General features: G+C 41.5%; 1 protein-coding gene and 1 pseudogene across 1 annotated transcript in view; both read left to right on the top strand.

Annotated features, from left to right (window-relative positions):
* Positions 1-16446, top strand: part of LOC115757191 (15-cis-phytoene desaturase, chloroplastic/chromoplastic) — a 40195-nt gene that overhangs the window by 9850 nt on the left and 13899 nt on the right. The window lies entirely within an intron of this gene.
* On the top strand, positions 10914-14674 carry LOC115757204 (annotated as a pseudogene).

Raw genomic sequence — 16446 nt, 5'->3', positions numbered from 1 at the left:
CATTACTCATCCTCGGCTTCACCCCGCTACGCCCGACAATCTGAACTGCAGTATCATCTCCGAGCATGACATCCCCACCATTATATTGCTTATATTCACAAAACCAGTATCTATGAGGCGTCATGTGGTATGAAGCACCGGTATCGATCAACCAGATATCCTTGTCTGATTGCGCCATACATGCAGCAGCCAAATACATATCTCCCGCATCGACCTCCTTTTTACCCGAGGATGATTTAGCTTCTTTCTTAAAAACTGGCTTGTTTTTACACTCTCGCTTCACATGGCCCCATTCTTCACATCTCCAAAACTGTACCCTCCTCTCCCTACTCTTCAATCGCCCACGAGATTTGGACCTGGACCCTTTCCGATTCGTAGTCTTCTCTGGTGGCCTTCCCCTAGCCGCCAATGCCTCTTTACCGGAATTTCCCGTTCCCTTTCTTCGTGTCTCCTCCAATAACAAAGCAAAACACACACTTTCATATGATAATTCCTTATCCCCACCACCGATCACCACAATCAAGTTATCCCATGAATCCGGCAGTGAACAAAGCAGTATTATCGCCTTATCATCATCATCAAACTTAACACCGATTGATACGAGTTGACTAATCACCGTGTTAAAGCTATACGGATGTGCGGAAAACGAGTCGCCCTCATGCATCCGAAGATTATATAGTTTTTTTCTCAAAAATAGCTTATTAACCAACGACTTACTTTAATACAGCGACTCTAGTTTCTGCCACAAATCCTTGGCTGTAGGTTCGCTCATCACATTCATCATAATCGAGTCCGTGAGACAAAGCCGAATCAAACCCTTTGCTTTCCGATCAATCCGATTCCAGTCTTCAATCTCCTTTGGATCCGCCCTTTTGGAAGACATCTCGTCATCCTTCCCCGCTTCCTTGCCCGATTCTTTATCACGACACCAGGCTTCGCAGCAACAGGCCTTTCCATTTCGATTGCCGACCAAAGATCTCGATCGCAAAGTAGATCCTCCATCTTCATCTTCCACAAATCGAACCACGTCCCATCGAATTTTTCGATCTCAATCTATGACCCACCCGACATCTCCGATAAACCCTAATCTCTCAAACACAAGGCTCTGATACCAATTGAAGGGATTTAGCGGAACCGAATCAGATGATCACACGGAGAATCAAGAAAAATTGGAATGACGCTCGAGATTACCCGGGTTTACCCCAAGATTAGGGTTACGTCCTACAAAAAGATTTCACTATATTTTTCGGTTTACAGCCAATTCAACTAATACAATGATAAAACCGAGCAAAATATATATGCCCCAAAAACGGGCTAAAAAACCTAAAACCTCTTAATCCCAACCATACAGGTCGGCTTAAATAAAAGCCCAAACCCTTAGAGGTTTCGAGGGTGCTTGCCCCGAACCCCTGCCCGCTTACCGGGGAGCGGGGCAATGGAACCCCCGTCGGGAGGCGCTGCCCCCGAATTCCCGCCCGCCGACCGGGTAGCGGGACACCGGTGTCGGGGGCGCTGCTCCCGAACCCCCGCATCGCGCGCACATGGGTCACATGTCGGTGGGTAACACTTCGGTTTTCCTAAGCTCACGTGGGCGTACCCGGTGTGAGAAACAAGGGTCCCCGGAATATTCGTCAACTCCAACATATTCCACCAAGAGGGATTCGGTTTTGCCGGTTGTCACTATAATCCAGAATTGGAACGCGTATATGACCCTTGGGGCGGATATGGCATTGTGTGGAGATTCCGAGATTTGGTACGGTACATTAAGAAATCCTCACTTTACATGAAGGTCATTTTGGATATATTGCGAAAGGTATTCGCAATAAGTATATAGGGCATGGTTAATCTATCACGACGTCACCATAGATATTGTTCAGGACTTCACACAAGTGGAGATCGGTATAAACTACCCGAAGGACCAGTGAATTACGATCAACTCATTGAGACATGGAATTGGGGTTTCTATAAAATTTGTGTTAGGCCACGAGGGCTTGGTTTGCGATATAATGAACATGGCATAACAAATGAGATAAGGAAGTAGGCGACACTTTGGGGTGGCAAAAGTAGAAGTGCTCGCACACTTCAAATTGGGGGAAAAGGTGATGAACGGTAGTTAGTGGAGTAACCATTCGGCAAGAAATTGTAATTCCCCAAGACCAAACGATTAGGAACATGGGAAATAGAATCCCATCATTCCTCTTCTTAGGGTTCTGTCGCTGAAATGAGGAGAGCACTAAACAAGAAGAACCAGCGAAAGTGCATGACGAAAAGAGGCGTCGCATATGAGAAGAGGGAGCTGCCATTTGGGAAACCACCTAACACCCTTTTCAGGCGACACATGGGGTAACTATGGAAATGAGGCATGCATTAATACCCCTGAATTCGGTAAATGCCACCTGGTTTCTTACACATACCGCTTTAAAGTAACAATAGGCGAAGATAAACCAGGGACCATAGGGAACATAGTCCTAAAAGAATCACCTCGGTGCCGAATGGATACTTTACATGAATATCGTACAATATATCACTCTATATGTTCATATCTATGTCTAAGTAAGAGAATAGAGGGAGATGGAGTCAAAATTGTTGGGGGGCGCAAAGAGGAAGGAGGAAGGGCAGTATTACCGCGCATGAAATAGAAAAATAAAAATAAAAAAAATGCATGTGTAGGAGTTTTAAAATGAACATTTGACGAAAGGACTACAGTATTCATCAGGAACATAATGATCGTGTTTATTGGGAAAGCAAAGTCATCATTTCCTTAGGCTGGATGACATATATGAAATAAGAGGGAAGCGGTGGGGTAGAATTGAGGAATCAAGCTGAAAGGCGGTGTCGCAAAGTTGGAACGACATAGGGATGTGTGGTAAATAGGTGGAGCAAATATAGACTAAGTATATTGCCATTTGGCAAGTAATTTTAGAAAGTCTGCCAAGCATATAATCATGAATTTGTGGGGAATACAAAAGTCATTATGGGGACATTTGGCTATATTCATTCACGGACAGAATAAAAGAAGAGAGATTCGCAAATATCATTTTGAGGCGAGCGGTCTTCAACAGGAGCTCTTGGTGAACATTACGTGTGAAATTGGGAGTCCCGGATTGAGTGTGTTACTGCATGTCGTGGGTTCAAATATACTTCCGCATGGGGGAAATTGTATTTCCATGTCTTGGACGAATCAAACTACGGTAATATTGCATACATATTGCATACACGAATTGGTGATGAAAGGTGTTGGGAGCCACGATCTTTGAGCTCAACATACCCCAAGGGAGATGGGATGCCTTGGTTAGTGGCACCAAGTGGACCGTGCAAGTTATCGCAAAGCTTCGGAGTGAGGAATTTCATGATGGGGAGTTGTCATGGAAGGCCGACGGAGCCATCGAGCAAAATAACACGAGGACGAGTTGACAAACTCGGATGTAAAGGTGATACGAAGACACGGGAGTTTGCATGCATACACAAGCATATTGCATGACCACTTCGTGCATGGACTGAACCTTAAGAAATCATGTTCTGAGCTAGTAAATAAATCAATCTAATGCCTTGAATTCGCATATTGTTATGAACCGAACGAGTGTTAAGAGTATTTGCATTCACTCACCACAGATTCTTCCACTTGTGGTCTATGTATATTTTAGATTGACAGGATGGCTATTCTGATACCCTCGGGCGCACGCTACGGCCTCCCCATCGCCCTAGAGGCTGAGTCACAAGACTTTGAACACCCAAGTGTGCCGGACGTTACCCTTATGCGAGTTATTACATCCTTGACAGTTGATGTGGCTATGGACGCGGCCCATCGCCAATACAAGTTTGTGTCCATTTCCCTGAACGTCAATGGACAACGAGAAGGTCCATTCCCACCTGAACTACTCAGAGGAACCGGTAGTGGCGATGATGGGTCCGAGTACGACGTTACAGGGTGAGGTGCGGCCAGAGTTGACGCCTAGGTGGGGTTCGGATGTGAGCTTAGAAGGTTGGAGGAGAAGTCCGCAATCCGAGAGAGTGTTGCGGCATTTTGCTAGACTATGAAGCTAGGGGAAGTTCATGTAGTTGGGACTAGGTGATCCCAGTGTAACGTAACTGTCCTCATGTGTGTATTTCATCTTGTGTTAATGTGGTGTTAACCTGCTTAACGTGTGGCGCTGAACTCATGTAGACCTTGACCTGATGTAAGATATAAATACTAGATATCTGGTGTGTTACACGTGATGTTCCATATGCGGTATAGACATGCACTGCACGATGACACTTCTTTAATGAAAAAGAGATAAGTTAAAACGTGACGACCTGGGCATCACGGCTCTGCAGGTCTCACCTGGAGCGAGGGTGCTACAAAGTCAACGGCGGGGGTTCTTCGGTGAACGTCCCACCGGTAAGCTGCATAGTGGCGGACGGATTGATGACATTCGTTGTTGCGGAGGCTCAGGAGCTAGGGATTCCCATTGCCCTCTTGTTCACTGTTTGTTGCGATAAACGCCAAGAGATGTGCAAATTCAAACGCGAAATAGCGAAGGATGAAAGTAAAATTAGAATGCGAGACAAGATACACATGAAAAATCTAAAATAGAAAAAACCACGGGGAGAGAAAGGGGTTTCACTATCTACAATAACGAGTACAAACGTACAATCAAAGATCTAAAGATCTGACAAGAAGAAGTGAAAATTAAAGGGTTTTGGGGTAGAAGTAAAAAGCTTTGGGGTAGAAGTAAAAGCAAGCGTTGTGATATAATATGCAACATATTCTTTTTATAGTCCCCTCTAAAAAACCCTAAAACAAAATGAATGGTCCAAAATAACCTTATTACTAATTTGAAAGTTAAAATATAACAAATCTTTACCTTGACTTCAAATCTCCAGAAGAGTGTTTTACCAAACCCCACAAGACCTCTCTCCCTCACCATCAAGAGTAACCACACAATGCCACCCACCAAATGACGAAATCGACAACGCATACCCCTAAGCCTACGTGAGCGTACTCAATGTAGGAAATAAGGGATGAAATACCACCAACTCCGCCTAAGTAACTCAAACGGTGAGAACACTAACCAAGTTCAAACAATACTTGAACTTAGTCAAAGGAATTGGTTTGGTTAACATATTTGCCGGACTATTTGTTGTAGGTACTTTCTTCATTGTAACTGTACCCTTAGCTACCTCATCACGCACAAAGTGATAGCGAATGTCTATGTGTTTCGTTCTCTCATGATACATCACGTTCTTGGTCAACTGGATCGCATTTTGGTTATCGCAAAAGATAACGAAGGCTCCCTCCTACTTTACCCCAAGTTTTGTAACCAAATGCTTCAACCAAAGAGCTTCCTTTGCTGCTTCTGTTGCTGCCATGTACTCTACTTCGGTGGTAGATAAAGTAATCGTGTCCTGCAAAGTTGCTCTCCAACTAACCGCGGAGCCACCAAGCATAAAAACATAATCGGTCAAAGATCTCCTTTTATCGAGATCACCCGCATGGTTAGAATCAACGAAGCCAACAACCGAATGTCTTATATCACAATCTCTATCAAAGACCAAACCAACATCCGAGGTATCCCGGATATACCGAAGAATCTACTTCATTGCTTGCTAGTGAGCTTTACCCGAATATGCCATAAACCCGCTCACAACACTAACTACTTGGGAAATATCCGAACGAGTGCAAATCATAGAGTACATAAGACCAACCACAGTACTAGAATATGGAACTTGAAACATCTCATCTTCCTCTTCTTTGGTTTTAGGTGACAAAGAAGTAGAAAGTCTAAAGTGAGACGCCAAATGAGTACTTACCGATTTAGCATTCTTCATGCCGAAACGTTCAAGTACTTTCTCAATATACCCCTTCCGCGAAAGGTATAACTTCCCAACTATCTATCTCTGCGAATCTCCATACCTAGAATTTTCTTGGCAGCTCCAAAATCTTTCATCTCAAATTCCCCGAAGTTGCTTCTTTAACAATCGTATCTCTGACATGTCCTTCGTTGTAATAAGCATGTCATCCACATATAATAGCAAATAAACAAAAGAACCATTATGCAATCTCTTATAGTACACACAATTGTCATGTGTACTTCGCGAGTAGCCGTGACTTAACATAAAGCTATCAAACCTTTTGTACCATTGTCGTGGAGATTGCTTGAGACCATACAAAGAGCGTTTCAACATGCAAATGTGATCTTCTTTACTCTCAACAACGAATCCCTTAGGTTGAGATATATAGATTGTCTCCTCAAGCTTGCAATGCAGAAAAGCGGTCTTGATATCAAGTTGCTCAAGTTCTAGATCATAAAGGGCCACTAACGCAAGCAACATACGAATGAAACTATGTTTCACAGCTGGAGAGAACGCTTTATTGAAGTCTATCCCCTCCTTCTAACTAAAGCCCTTCGCTACCAAACATGCTTTGAATGTTTCACCTTCGACCCTTGGAATTCCCTCCTTTTGTTTAAAGATCCACTTGCATCTAACAGCTTGTTTGCCCTTAGGCAATTTCACAAGATCCTAAGTTTGGTTCTTATGAACAGACTTCATCTATTCATTCATTGCAACAAGCCACTTCTCAAATTTAGAACATATAGTAGCTTCATGGAATGTAGAAGGTTCTTCAATACCAAGCTCTTTAGCAACCGTAAGAGCATATGCCACCAAACAATGAAGCCATACCTTTAGGGAGGCTTAATTTTCCTTTTAGCTCGGCCTGCAGCCAAATTCTGAGATTGTTCAACTTCTTCTACTTCATCTTTAATTGAATCCGAGTCTTGTTGCTCACTGTTACTTTCTGATTGAATAGGAACATTTTTCAGAGGTTCTTCGTGGATGCTCTACATTAAACTCCACCTCTTTCACTATATTCTCTTCCCGAATATCCGTAGACTTAACAAATTTTTTCGGATCAAGCATAGAATTTTCATCAAAAGTAACATCCCTACTGATTATAAACTTTAGTGAGTCGAGGGTCGAACACCACAATCTATATCCCTTAACTCCATCTGCATAACCAATGAAAATACCTTTCTTGGCTTTAGGTTCAAGCTTACCATCTTTTACATGATAATAAGCAAGACATCCAAATATTTTCAAAACAAAATATTCAGAAGGTTTAACAGACCATACCTCATTTGGAGTCTTACATTCAATTGCGGTAGAAGGAAAACGATTCGCTAAATAACATGTTGTGTCCACGGCTTCAGCCCATAAATCTTTATCAAGTCCAGCATTAGAAAGCATACATCTAGCCCTCTTTAAAAGTGTTCGGTTCATGTGCTCTGCCACCTCATTTTGTTGAGGTGTATATCCGATTGTTCGATGTCGAACAATCCTTGAATTTTCATAGTACTTGTTAAAATCACATCCGCAAAACTCAAAACTATTGTACGTTACGAGACGCTTTATCTTCTTGCCGCTTTGATTTTCAATCAACATCTTCCACTTGTTGAATGTATCAAAAACATCACTTTTACATTTCAAGAAATAAACCCGGACTTTCCTAGAAAAGTCATTAATAAATATCAGAAGATAAACTACATCACCTTTAGATGTAACCTGTGTAGGTCCCCACAAATCGAAGTGAATGTAGTCAATCGTGCCCTTAGTTGAGTGCACCCCAATACTGAAGCTAACTATGTGTTGTTTCTTGTAAACACAATGCTCACAAAAGTCAAGTGAGACCGTATGCTCCCCACAAAGTAAACCACACTCACTCGGGATTGTCATTCTTCTTTCGCTCATATGGCCCAACCGTATATGCCATAACCTTGATTTATCAGAATCTGAAGAGGATGATATATTTAAAGAACCAACAATGGTACTTCCCTGCAGAACGTAAAGACTATTCTTTTTGTTACCTCTCATCACAATCAAAGAGCCCTTTGAAATATTCAAAACTCCACCTCCACCGGTATACATACATCCAAAGGAATTTAAACCGCTCAAAGAAGTAAGGTTCTTCTTTAAATCTAGGATGTGCCTAACATCTGTCAAAGTTCTTATTGCCTTGTTATGACATTTGATTCGCACCATATCAATACCCACAATCATGCAAACTGCATTGTTACTCATCAAAACCGAACCACCAGTTACTTTCTCATATGTGTGGAATCAATATCTATTTGGGCACATATGGTATGAACAAGCTAAATCCAAAATCCATTCATCGTCTACATGACAATCCGAAGATAAAATAGTAAGAACATTATCTGCATTAGCGGACTCATTATCCTTTACCGGACTAGCCGAATCAGAACTCTCCATCAACTTTTTTCCCTTAGCCTCGAGCAAAGGATACTCGTTTTTATAGTGTCCAAACTTGTGAGAATAGTAACACTCAACTTTTTTCTTGTCCTGGCCTGACCTAGATTTCGAACGCCCTTTATTATTACTGCGTCTATCCAATGATTCGACCTTCCCCTAACAACTAAGCCATCCGTATTATCAGCACTACTACTCGCATTCAACTTTGTATGCATCTCCGCGGAATTCAACAAGGCCTTTACATCCTCAAGAGTTATGGATTCTCTTCCATACAACAAAGAATTCACAAAATTCTCATATGAGGTCGGTAGCGAGCATAACACAATTGGGGCTTGATCCTCATCATCTAACTTCAAATCTAGATTTTTCATATCCATAACGATTTTATTAAATTCATCTAGATGTTTTTGGATAGGAGTACCTTCTTACATCTTCAATGAATAAAGATGCTGCTTCAAGATAATCTCGTCATAAGAGATTGCTTCATATAGAGACTCTCTAACTTTTTCCATAATCTCGAAGCTATTTCTTCATCAGCAACTTCATGAAGTACCTTGTTAGACAACGACAATTGGATGGTGTTATGCGCCTTCTCTTCCATCTCCTCGATCTCCGCCGTAGTCATGTCGTCGGGATAATTCTCATCCAAGGCTCTAACCGAACCTTCTTGATGCAACAAAGCCTTCATCTTGATTCTCCATAGCCCCAATTGTTTTGGCCATTGAAGGATGCCACTTCGAGCTTGATAGATGCCATCTCGAATAGAAGATCAAAATTCCTTTGCTCTGGTACTAATTTATTGCGAAAAAAGCCAAGAGATGCGCAAATTCAAGCGCAAAATAGCGAAGGATGAAAGTAAAATAAGAATGTGAGATACAATATACGTGGAAAACCCAAAACGGGAAACCACGGGGAGAGAGAGAGGGGTTTCACTATCTTCAATAACAAGTACGAGCGTACAATCAAAGATCGAAAGATCCGACAAGACGAAGTGAAAAACAAAGGATTTTGGGGCGTAAGTAAAAGGCTCTGGAGTAGAAGAAAAAGCAAGCGTTACGATATAATATGCAACATATCCTTTTTATAGCCCCCTCTAAAAAGCCCTAAAACAAATAGAACGATCCAAAATAACCTTATCTCTAATTTGAAAGTCAAAATATAACGGTTTATGCGAGTTGTCTCATGTGAAGCAAACAAGTACAAAGCTCTCGAGACAAAGGCATTGTCCCACTCAAAAGTATATGCCGTTTGATCCGCTTACAAGAAATTGGTCGTGTAAGCAACATGTTCGATGCACAAAACTTCTAGCTGTCAATGGTGGTCCGTGACTTAGACTCACACGATAGCGGATTATGGAACAATAACCTTAACGAAAATCTCGAATCCTGTTTTTGCACTTATCTCGATATGAAAATAATGAATCATTAATGGGTATATAGGTCACCATTAGTAAATTAAATCACCACTAGAAACACCATGGGCGTGTCATGAAGATGGAAATTGAGAGTTGAACATATTTGTTCATGCGGATAAGAGCTATCCGACAAATGGCTACTTGGATACCACCGTGGATTGGATTCCGGGAATGAAGGAATGAAGACCATCGGACTAAAGGATCTCCCGACCTACCGTCCAACCACGGATTCGGACATCTTGTTCAAGATCATCTTGGAAGCAGGTGAGAACGCCGGCAAAGCCTCCGCCATGGTTCTTCACACCTTCAGTTGAAATTATGTCTCGAGTTTAAGCCCATCGAATAAAATCTGATCGAAATAAAGTGAAGAGATGATCATGATATCAACTAATAAAAAGGGCCGCGCAATATCTTTTGTGATATTGGAGTATGAGAAGGTAAAAAATAAAAGTAAGATCATTTTGGACTTGCATTCCTATTCTAACTTGGAGTTGTACTCGGTGAGGAAAAAGACAGAATAGGGAAAGTCAATATTTTGAACTTTGTTGACCGAATTCTATTTGGATTCTATTTCCGTGGCTAATATGCAAGGCAATCTTTAAGGATCAACTTTTGTTTTTTCTCCAGGCGGTGGCTACATAAAGATAACAATGGGTTTGTCTTTTGTGCCTAGTTTTGCATATATATGCAACTAATGACATGATGAAGGAGTCTACCGAGAGTGCTCAAAAGGTGAGGCGCTGTTGTTAACGAAAAGACTTCTTGAAGCACCGTTTGACGAGTGCTTGCTCGTGAGGTTTCGTTCGTAGAATTGCATCAAGAATTTAAGTGTCGAAGCCTATTAAATCTTGAGGTTAGATTTGTGTAATTCCTTTGCGAGATTGAGAGACTATTTCGTTAGGAATTGAGGTCTAAATACTGTGTGCGCTCTTGAATGTAATTGGGGCTGAGAAATACTGTGAGTGTTTAAGTGACTCGAGTGTGATTCTATAATCTCCGTGTATCGCTCGTTCTATAGTGAAATTCGTTGCTGCTCTCCCCGCGGACGTAGGTCTCTACGACCGAACCACGTACATCCGGTATCCGATTTATTTTCTTGTTATGTCTATTTTATCGTTCGATCGCTTGTTCCGCACAACAATTGGTATCAGAGCCAGGTTTATCAAGTTAAAGCGAATTGATGGTGATATAATAAGTAAAAGTGAAAATCGACAGATTTGAGGGGAAGGACTTTGGTTTACGGAAGATGCAGATTGAAGACTATTTATATCAGATGAAGCCGCACTTGCCCCCGTCTGGGGAGAAACCAGAGACGATGAAGCAAGCCGATTGGGAATTACCGGATAGACGAGCGCCGGGTGTTATTCGACTAACGTTGGCTCGTAACATCGCGTTTAATATTGTCAAAGAGAAAACCACAGCGGGTTTGATGAAAGCCTTGTCGGATATGAATGAGAAGCCCTCTGCGATCAACAAGGTCTATATGATGCGATGTTTGTTTAATTTGAAGATGAGCGAAGGTGCGTCAGTTACTAACCATATCAATGAATTCAATGTGATCGTTAGTCAATTGAGTTCAGTTGATATTGACTTTGAAGATGAGGTATGTGCTTTGATTCTGTTATCCTCATTGCACGATAGCTGGAATACTACAGTTCTTGCTGTTAGTAATTCTTCTAGGTCAACAAGTTTGACGTTTGATAGTATTCGAGATTTGATTTTAAGTGAGGACATCCGTAGAAGAGAATCTGGCGAATATGTATCTACCGCTTTAGTAGGTATAGAGGAAGAACTGATACTCGTGGTAGTAGAAGTAGTATGAACTCGAATAGACGCGATCGATCTAGGACTAGCGGTGCTATCTGTTGGAATTGTGGCAAGAGAGGGCATTTTAGAAGGAATTGTTTTAAGTTGAAAAAAGAAACGGGTAAGGGAATTAGAGTTGAATCTACAGATGATGTTGCAGCTATAGGCGATGACTCTGATGGTGTCGATAGGGTCTTGTCTGTCACTGAGAATTTGTCATTTGAAGGATGGATTATGGATTCTGGTTGTTCTTTTCATGCTACACCAAACAGGAACTGGTTTGCTACTTATCAGTGCACGGATAGTAGTAAAGTGCGGTTGGGGAACAACGCTGAATGCGATGTTGTGGGTGTTGGTGAGGTTAAAATCGGGATGCATGATGGTATTGTGAGGATGTTGACCGGAGTAAGACACGTTCCAGAATTGAAAAAAGAACTTAATTTCCTTAGATGCCTTAGATTCAATTGGATGCATGTATTCTTCACAAGGTGGAGTTCTGAAGATTGTTCGAGGTGCCTTGGTGATAATGAAAGGAATCAAGCATGGTGGCCCGTATGAACTTCAAGGTGAGACATTGATAGGTTTTGCTTCGGAGACGTCGACATCCGTTCGAGAGTCCAACGACCGCTCAAGAAAGACCGGGGTGTCTGTGCCGGTGCACAAGTTTGATGCCGTTGTCGGGAATACGCGGTCGAGAGCTTTGATCGAAACGGAGACCGGTAAGTTGATCAAGCATGTGCGAACCGACAGTAGCATGAAGTTATGCTCGAAGCTGGTAAATAAATTCTACATGACAAAGGACATAGTGAAACACCGCACTAGTGCCAATAGACCACAACGGTTTGCGGAATTGAAGAGCGTAACATTACTAGAGACGGCCCGTAAAATAATCTCTAGTGCTGGTATGGCTAGAAAATTTCTAGTGGATGCGCTTAATATGGTGAGCTACCCGGTGAACAAATCTCCATCGATCGCAATCGGATATCGGACTCCCAAAGAAGTGCGATCGGGTAACGTTATTGATTATTCTACTTTTAGAATGTTTGGTTGCCCGTGTTATTATCGAGTAAGTGATGGTAAGCTCGATGTGAGGGCAAGGTGCATATTCCATGACTATGCAAGAGGTGAGCAGGGCTATCGGTTGTGGTGCTCAAATATAAATTCACCTGTTCGCGGCAGAAAAGTTACTTTTAACGAGTCTCCAGCACTTCAAGGTATGAGTGTTTGTGGCAATGTTAATACGGATCCGGATGGTGTTCAACTTGAGGTGGAGTTGCAACCAGAAACTCTTGAGGTAGCGGATTTTAGCGCAAGAATCAACACAGATGGTGCTTATAGCGAGGTGGAGCCCGTAGAGCCAACGGTTGCTATAACTGCTGATATTGATAAGGTACATGTTCGATCTCCCGACAGATATGGATGCAACGGTGGTTTTGCAAGATCTGCGATTAAGGAGCTTGTGTCAGAATGTCCTTATAGAGCAGTTAAAGATGCATGTTCGGTTGGTATTCTGATGAGGTCCATGGTTATGGCGAAGTTCGGGCGTGACTTGGACTTAGATGATGTCTGTAGCGGTTGAGCCCATTGGGGCCATTGGGAGAGTAGTAGCGATGGAGTTCGGATACTAGCGAAGCAATTATGATTTGGCTCAAACGTTGAGCCAATGTGGAGATTGTTGAAATTATGTCTCGAGTTTAAGCCCATCGAATAAAATCTAATCGAAATAAAGTAAAGAGATGATCGTGATATCAACTAATAAAAAGGGCCGTGCAATATCTTTTGTGATATTGGAGTATGAGAAGGAAAAAAATAAAAGTAAGATCATTTTGGACTTGCATTCCTATTCTGACTTGGAGTTGTACTCGGTGAGGAAAAAGACAGAATAGGGAAAGTCAATATTTTGAACTTTGTTGACCGAATTCTATTTGGATTCTATTTACGTGGCTAATATGCAAGGCAATCTTTAAGGATCAACTTTTGTATTTTCTCCGGGCGCCGGCTACTTAAAGATAACGATGGGTTTGTCTTTTGTGCCTAGTTTTGCATATATATGCAACTAACGACGTGATGAAGGAGTCTGCCGAGAGTGCTCAAAAGGTGAGGCGCTATTGTTAACGAAAAGACTTCTTGAAGCACCGTTTGACGAGTGCTTGCTCGTGAGGTTTCGTTCGCAGAATTGCATCAAGAATTCAAGTGTCGAAGCCGATTAAATCTTGAGGTTAGATTTGTGTAATTCCTTTGCGAGATTGAGAGATTATTTCGTTAGGAATTGAGGGCTAAACACTGTGTGCGCTCTTGAATGTAATTGGGGCTGAGAAATACTATGAGTGTTTGAGTGACTCGAGTGTGGTTCTGTAATCTCCGTGTATCGCCCGTTCTATAGTGGAATTCGTTGCTGCTCTCCTCGTAGACGTAGGTCTCTACGACCGAACCACGTACATCCGGTATCCGATTTATTTTCTTGTTCTGTCTATTTTATCGTTCGATCGCTTGTTCCGTGCAACACCTTCGATGTGCTTGAACGAGACAGCCTTCTTGCTCTTTCCACCATGCTTCATCGCATTTACGCGATAGGCCCTCTCCATTTGCTCATCCGTCGCGTGATGGAAAATCCAATGGAACTTGCTGACATCAATATGTGGAAAGAAGAAACCGAGTGTCAACTTCAGAAGTGAGGTGGACTTAACACGGGAGCAACTTATAGAATTTGGTATGGGGGTTGCGGATAGCAATCACAACTTTCTATGGGTGATTCGACCCAATTTGGTAGCCGACAACTCGGCAATCTTGCCACCCGAGTTCTTGGCAAGGACTAAGGGGACAGGCATGATCTCGAGCTGGTGCCCACGAGTAGGCGTTGAACCACGCATCCGTGGGAGGGATCTTGACGCATTGCGGATGGAGCTCGATGCTTGAGAGTGTTTCGGCTGGAGTTCCCATGCTTGTCGGCCGTTCCAAGGGGACCAACCGATGGATTGCAAGTATTTTTGCGATGAGCCGCAGGTTGGGGTCGAGATCGGTGGGGACGCGATGAGGGGCGAAGTGGAGAAGCTCGTGAAGGAGCTGATGGACGGAGAGAGAGGAAAGATGTTGAAGAAGAAGGAGGCTGAATGGAAGAATTTGGTTGAGAAGGCCTCGTGCCCCGGTGGTTCGTCCTCTTTGAATTTGGACAAGTTGGTGAACGTACTTTTAAGCGGATAAGCAGGCAAAGTCATCGTATTTACTAAAGCGGATGAATTGTTTTTCTCTCCGTCTTTTGGATTTGCGCCTTTTGGCGAGAATTTACAGCTTGTTTGGATGCAATAAGGGACTAAATAAGGCTTGTAATCCCTTAACTCTTTTTTCTCAATATCTTTGGATTTTGTGCCTTTTTTTTTTCAGGGAAATGCTTTCCCGATAGTACTTTCATTGACAATATAATCTCAACCATAAATTTAGATACCATCGGCACGCATTTTGCATAAAGCACTCATTGATTGGAAGATCGTGGGATCAAAAATAATTAACAAGATTGTCGGATTGTAGGCTAGCAACTCCCTTTTTTGCAAGAATTTACAGCTTATTTGGATGCAATAAAGGAACAAGGCCTTGTAGACATTTGAATTTTTACCCTTAAAGTTGACCTGAATTATGAGGGTACAATCACAAATACAATCTGACCTTGCTCTACGGAAAAATTTCGTAATTTATCAAAATTGGACGGTCAAATCTCAAGTTATCGCATACTTTAATCATGGTTATCTTTATTTTTATGATTTGACATGATCGATGGGTTCCGCCTTAAAAGCAAGCCATAACCTTTCTAATGCCACAAGAATCACGGTGATCCCTTTTTAATGAAGAAAACATCATTACTCTTTCTCGGTACCATTCGTTCGGCCAGACTCTAGGATGTCCATGATCTCTTACACTTCTTGAAAGCAATCCTCATCTTTGGAAAAACTAAGGTCGCGAGCATTATTTGAGCGTAAAAATCGGTTCAATCGGACATCAAATGAAAAAGTCATGTCATATGGTCAAATTCTTAATTGGGATGTACACTATTCGAAATTCCGGTTCGACTGCCCGCCCTTGCGGAGGGCCGTTTTGGCCCTTGGAAGCGCCACTCTTCCCTATAAGATAGGGCCTTCATTTGCTCGCTTTGGACAAGGATAATCAACTCTAAATCTCTCTCTTTTATGTTATGCTCGTCAATTCAAGTCACTAACTGGTCTTATTTTCTGAGGAAATTACAATGACTTTGTCTCATGAAAAAAATTAAGATTTGAAAAAATATTTTTCCTAAAATGGTTGCGCATATCGTTTACAAAATGAATGAAAGAGAAATATTTCACCGTCCATGAAAAATGTTTAGACACGAAATTTATATCGACAATAAAATATATTTCCTTATTGTTTATTTGAAGCGACATTAACGATAAATTTTTGAAAAATATTTTTCAAATCATTCATTTTCCACGATACAAACCGAGCCTTTTAAAATGTTGATTTTAGCACTTTAGCTTTTCACTTGATAAATATCGTGTTTTGCCTTTCTTTTCCGTCCAACTACATTAGCTAATGAAATTCTAATAAAAATTGTGTCAAGCTCAAAATTGCTTTGTTTGTTTTGATTTACCAAAAGCAAAAAGAAAAAAATAGGTAAAGTTTAAAAGAACTATATAAATAGTATAACGTACGACAATTAAATATTTTGAAATTTTCAGCTGTTTGAAATTAATAATAAAAAATATAAAACCCGTGCATCACAAGATTTAAAAAATAAATATAAACAGTTATTGACACCTAAATTTTGATTTTTAGAAAATCATTCATATAAACATAAAATGAGAGTTATTCATAATTCTCACAAAAAATAAATTTTCATGCATTGCATATTTAATTTTCATCGGTCAAGCGTACGTCATGTCGGCTAAGGCCAGAGATGAGTCAATTGAGCATGATTCCAACGGACGACCGAGTTAAAATCGACT

Source organism: Rhodamnia argentea, chromosome 1 (assembly GCF_020921035.1).
Source record: "Rhodamnia argentea isolate NSW1041297 chromosome 1, ASM2092103v1, whole genome shotgun sequence".
Classification (NCBI taxonomy): Eukaryota; Viridiplantae; Streptophyta; class Magnoliopsida; order Myrtales; family Myrtaceae; genus Rhodamnia; species Rhodamnia argentea.
The sequence above is the reverse complement of the archived record's forward strand: the minus strand, read 5'-3'. Positions and strand labels throughout refer to the sequence as shown.